This window comes from Leptodactylus fuscus, chromosome 11 (genome assembly GCF_031893055.1).
Source record: "Leptodactylus fuscus isolate aLepFus1 chromosome 11, aLepFus1.hap2, whole genome shotgun sequence".
NCBI classification, from domain to species: domain Eukaryota; kingdom Metazoa; phylum Chordata; class Amphibia; order Anura; family Leptodactylidae; genus Leptodactylus; species Leptodactylus fuscus.
Genome location: NC_134275.1, coordinates 48,693,494 through 48,698,922, shown reverse-complemented (window position 1 = coordinate 48,698,922; position 5,429 = coordinate 48,693,494).

Here is a 5,429-nt window from a genome sequence, read left to right as displayed (position 1 = left end):
CAATTCCCCAAAATGGTAGAACTACAAAGTACACCCGGCCCTGCTAAAAAAGACACCCTATATATCCCTGTACACGGAAGTATAAAAAAGTTATGGGTGTCAGAATATGGCGACTTTTAGAAAAAAAAAACAGTTTTGGATTTTTGTTAAGGGGTTAAAATGTAAATAAAACCATAGAAATGAGGTGTCCCAGAAATCGTACCGAAACACAGAATACAGGGGACATGTCATTGTGTCTGCGCAGTGAACGCCGTAAAAACAAAGCCCATAAGAAAGTCGCACAAATGCAGTTTTTCTTCAAATCCCCCCATTCTGAATTATTTTGCAGCCTCCCAGGACATTGTACAGAATAAATAATGGTGGCATTAGGAAGAATAATTTGTCCCGCAAAGATATTAAGACCTCATATGGCTCTGTGAATGGAGAAATAAGAAAGTTATGGGGTTCGGAAGGAGGGGAGTCAAAAAATAAAATAAAAAAAAAATCCTCCGGCGAAAAGGGGGTAAAGGCGTCATTAACTCCATGGATGCCGTGATCACTATTGTTTACCCAACATCCCCCACCCCTTGGTTCCCCCATGATAAGACTGCGGGATCTGAGGTTGCCGAGCAATGTCCTCCTGACTGCCTAAGCCCCTTACACATAGTGAGTGATGTGCTATGTATTACACTGTGGTTGCAGGATCAAATCCCCATGTGGGACAGGGAAAAAGTGCAAAATAAAAAAATGAGCAAATAATAAAAAGTTTCAAAAATATATGATGTAAACCCCCCCCACCCACCCACAGAAACATGTTAGGGTATGGTGGCACAGGGGAAAATGACTTCCGCCTGGCTAGCCCGAATAAATGGGTCTGCACAGGAGTGTGTCTCGAGCCGTGGAATCTGTGGCAAGAATCTTGTGGCAAGTCATCGCGCTTCTTTTTTCCGTTACTAGCTAGCAGAAAAAAAAAGCGAGCGGCTCCCACTGAAGTCTGTTTTTGCTGGCGGATTTTGAGGTGGATTCCACATTAAAATCTACTGGCAAAAAACTCCATGTGAACATACCCTTAGATGTCCCTACGTGCGAATAGGTCCCCACTATCCAAAAACAGCATTGTTTATCCCATACAGTGAAAGCCATAAAAAAAAAAAAAATACCGCAAATTAATGTTTTATGGTCACTATTAGAGTTGAGCGAGTACTGTTCGGATCAGCCGATACGAACAGCACGCACGCATTGAAATCAATGCACGCAGCCGGCACGCGGGGGGTTAAGCGGCCGGCTGCCGTCAAACCGGAAGCACCAGGTGCTTCCATTCATTTCAATGCGTGCGTGCTGTTCGGATCGGCTGATCCGAACAGTACTCGCTCAACTCTAGTCACTATGCTTTCCCCAAAAATAAAAATAAAAATGTATCAGAAAGTCATCAATACCAAACACTAGCACCAATTAAAAGTACAACCTGATCTGCAAAGCCTTGACAACTGTCCACCTACCGTATATAAGTTATAGGTGTCAGAATACGGAGACCCCTGTACAAAACATGACATTTTATTTATAAAAACCTCAAAACGTAATAAAACTAATATAAATCTGGTATCACCGTAATCGTAACGTCATCACTGTGTGTATTATCTCTGTACTGTGACATCACTGTGTGTATTATCCCTGTACTGTGACATCACTGTGTGTATTATCCTGTACTGTGACATCACTGTGTGTATTATCCTGTACTGTGACATCACTATGTGTATTATCCCTGTACTGTGACATCACTGTGTGTATTATCCCTGTACTGTAACATCACTGTGTGTATTATCTCTCTACTGTGACATCACTGTGTGTATTATCCCTGTACTGTGACATCACTGTGTGTATTATCCTGTACTGTGACATCACTGTGTGTATTATCCTGTACTGTGACATCACTGTGTGTATTATCCTGTACTGTGACATCACTGTGTATATTATCTCTGTACTGTGACATCACTGTGTGTATTATCCCTGTACTGTGACATCACTGTGTGTATTATCTCTGTACTGTGACATCACTGTGTGTATTATCTCTGTACTGTGACATCACTGTGTGTATTATCTCTGTACTGTGACATCACTGTGTGTATTATCTCTCTACTGTGACATCACTGTGTGTATTATCCCTGTACTGTGACATCACTGTGTGTGTTATCTCTGTACTGTGACATCACTGTGTGTATTATCCCTGTACTGTGACATCACTGTGTATTATCCCTGTACTGTGACATCACTGTGTGTATTATCCTGTACTGTGACATCACTGTGTGTATTATCCTGTACTGTGACATCACTGTGTGTATTATCCCTGTACTGTGACATCACTGTGTGTATTATCCTGTACTGTGACATCACTGTGTGTATTATCTCTGTACTGTGACATCACTGTGTGTATTATTCTGTATTGTGACATCACTGTGTGTATTATCCTGAACTGTGACATCACTGTGTGTATTATCTCTGTACTGTGACATCACTGTGTGTATTATCCCTGTACTGTAACATCACTGTGTGGATTATCCCTGTACTGTAACATCACTGTGTGGATTATCCCTGTACTGTAACATCACTGTGTGTATTATTCCTGTACTGTGACATCACTGTGTGCATTATCTCTGTACTGTGACATCACTGTGTGTATTATCTCTGTACTGTGACATCACTGTGTGCATTATCTCTGTACTGTGACATCACTGTGTGTATTATCCTGTACTGTGACGTCACTGTGTGTATTATCTCTGTACTGTGACATCACTGTGTGTATTATCTCTGTACTGTGACATCACTGTGTGCATTATCTCTGTACTGTGACATCACTGTGTGTATTATCCTGTACTGTGACGTCACTGTGTGTATTATCTCTGTACTGTGACATCACTGTGTGTATTATCCCTGTACTGTGACATCACTGTGTGTATTATCCTGTACTGTGACGTCACTGTGTGTATTATCTCTGTACTGTGACATCACTGTGTGTATTATCTCTGTACTGTGACATCACTGTGTGTATTATCTCTGTACTGTGACATCACTGTGTGTACTATCCTGTACTGTGATGTCACTGTGTGTATTATCTCTGTACTGTGACATCACTGTGTGTATTATCTCTGTACTGTGACATCACTGTGTGTATTATCCCTGTACTGTGACATCACTGTGTGTATTATCTCTGTACTGTGACATCACTGTGTGTATTATCCCTGTACTGTGACATCACTGTGTGTATTATCCCTGTACTGTGACATCACTGTGTGTATTATCCCTGTACTGTGACATCACTGTGTGTATTATCCCTGTACTGTGACGTCACTGTGTGTATTATCTCTGTACTGTGACATCACTGTGTGTATTATCCCTGTACTGTGACATCATTGTGTATTATCCTGTACTGTGACATCACTGTGTGTATTATCCCTGTACTGTGACATCACTGTGTATTATCCCTGTACTGTGACATCACTGTGTATTATCCCTGTACTGTGACATCACTGTGTGTATTATCCCTGTACTGTGACATCGCTGTGTGTATTATCCCTGTACTGTGACATCACTGTGTGTATTATCCTGTACTGTGACGTCACTGTGTGTATTATCCCTGTACTGTGACATCACTGTGTGTATTATCTCTGTACTGTGACATCACTGTGTGTATTATCTCTGTACTGTGACATCACTGTGTGTATTATCCTGTACTGTGACGTCACTGTGTGTATTATCTCTGTACTGTGACATCACTGTGTGTATTATCTCTGTACTGTGATATCACTGTGTGTATTATCTCTGTACTGTGACATCACTGTGTGTATTATCCTGTACTGTGATGTCACTGTGTGTATTATCTCTGTACTGTGACATCACTGTGTGTATTATCTCTGTACTGTGACATCACTGTGTGTATTATCCCTGTACTGTGACATCACTGTGTGTATTATCTCTGTACTGTGACATCACTGTGTGTATTATCCCTGTACTGTGACATCACTGTGTGTATTATCCCTGTACTGTGACATCACTGTGTGTATTATCCCTGTACTGTGACATCACTGTGTGTATTATCCCTGTACTGTGACATCACTGTGTGTATTATCCCTGTACTGTGACGTCACTGTGTGTATTATCTCTGTACTGTGACATCACTGTGTGTATTATCCCTGTACTGTGACATCATTGTGTATTATCCTGTACTGTGACATCACTGTGTGTATTATCCCTGTACTGTGACATCACTGTGTGTATTATCCCTGTACTGTGACATCGCTGTGTGTATTATCCCTGTACTGTGACATCACTGTGTGTATTATCTCTGTACTGACATCACTGTGTGTATTATCTCTGTACTGTGACGCCACTGTGTGTATTATCTCTGTACTGTGACGTCACTGTGTGTATTATCCTGTACTGTGACATCACTGTGTGTATTATCTCTGTACTGTGACATCACTGTGTGTATTATCTCTGTACTGTGACATCACTGTGTGTATTATCTCTGTACTGTGACATCACTGTGTGTATTATCTCTGTACTGTGACATCACTGTGTGTATTATCTCTGTACTGTGACATCACTGTGTGTATTATCCCTGTACTGTGACATCACTGTGTGTATTATCTCTGTACTGTGACATCACTGTGTGTATTATCCCTGTACTGTGACATCACTGTGTGTATTATCCCTGTACTGTGACATCACTGTGTGTATTATCCCTGTACTGTGACATCACTGTGTGTATTATCCCTGTACTGTGACATCACTGTGTGTATTATCCCTGTACTGTGACGTCACTGTGTGTATTATCTCTGTACTGTGACATCACTGTGTGTATTATCCCTGTACTGTGACATCATTGTGTATTATCCTGTACTGTGACATCACTGTGTGTATTATCCCTGTACTGTGACATCACTGTGTGTATTATCCCTGTACTGTGACATCGCTGTGTGTATTATCCCTGTACTGTGACATCACTGTGTGTATTATCTCTGTACTGTGACATCACTGTGTGTATTATCTCTGTACTGACATCACTGTGTGTATTATCTCTGTACTGTGACGTCACTGTGTGTATTATCTCTGTACTGTGACATCACTCTGTGTATTATCCTGTACTGTGACATCACTGTGTGGATTATCCCTGTACTGTGACATCACTGTGTGTATTATCTCTGTACTGTGACATCACTGTGTGTATTATCTCTGTACTGTGACATCACTCTGTGTATTATCCTGTACTGTGACGTCACTGTGTAGATAATATCAGTAATAATATTAATAACAGTAAGAAGCCGGATGAGATACCGCAGAGCAGGAGATGTGCAGTGTGCACTGTAGCCGTCTCCCTCTAGTGGCCAGTCTCGGCTCTGCAGCTGCTGTCACATGATCTTGGTGCACGTGTAGATGACACAAAGCCTTATGGA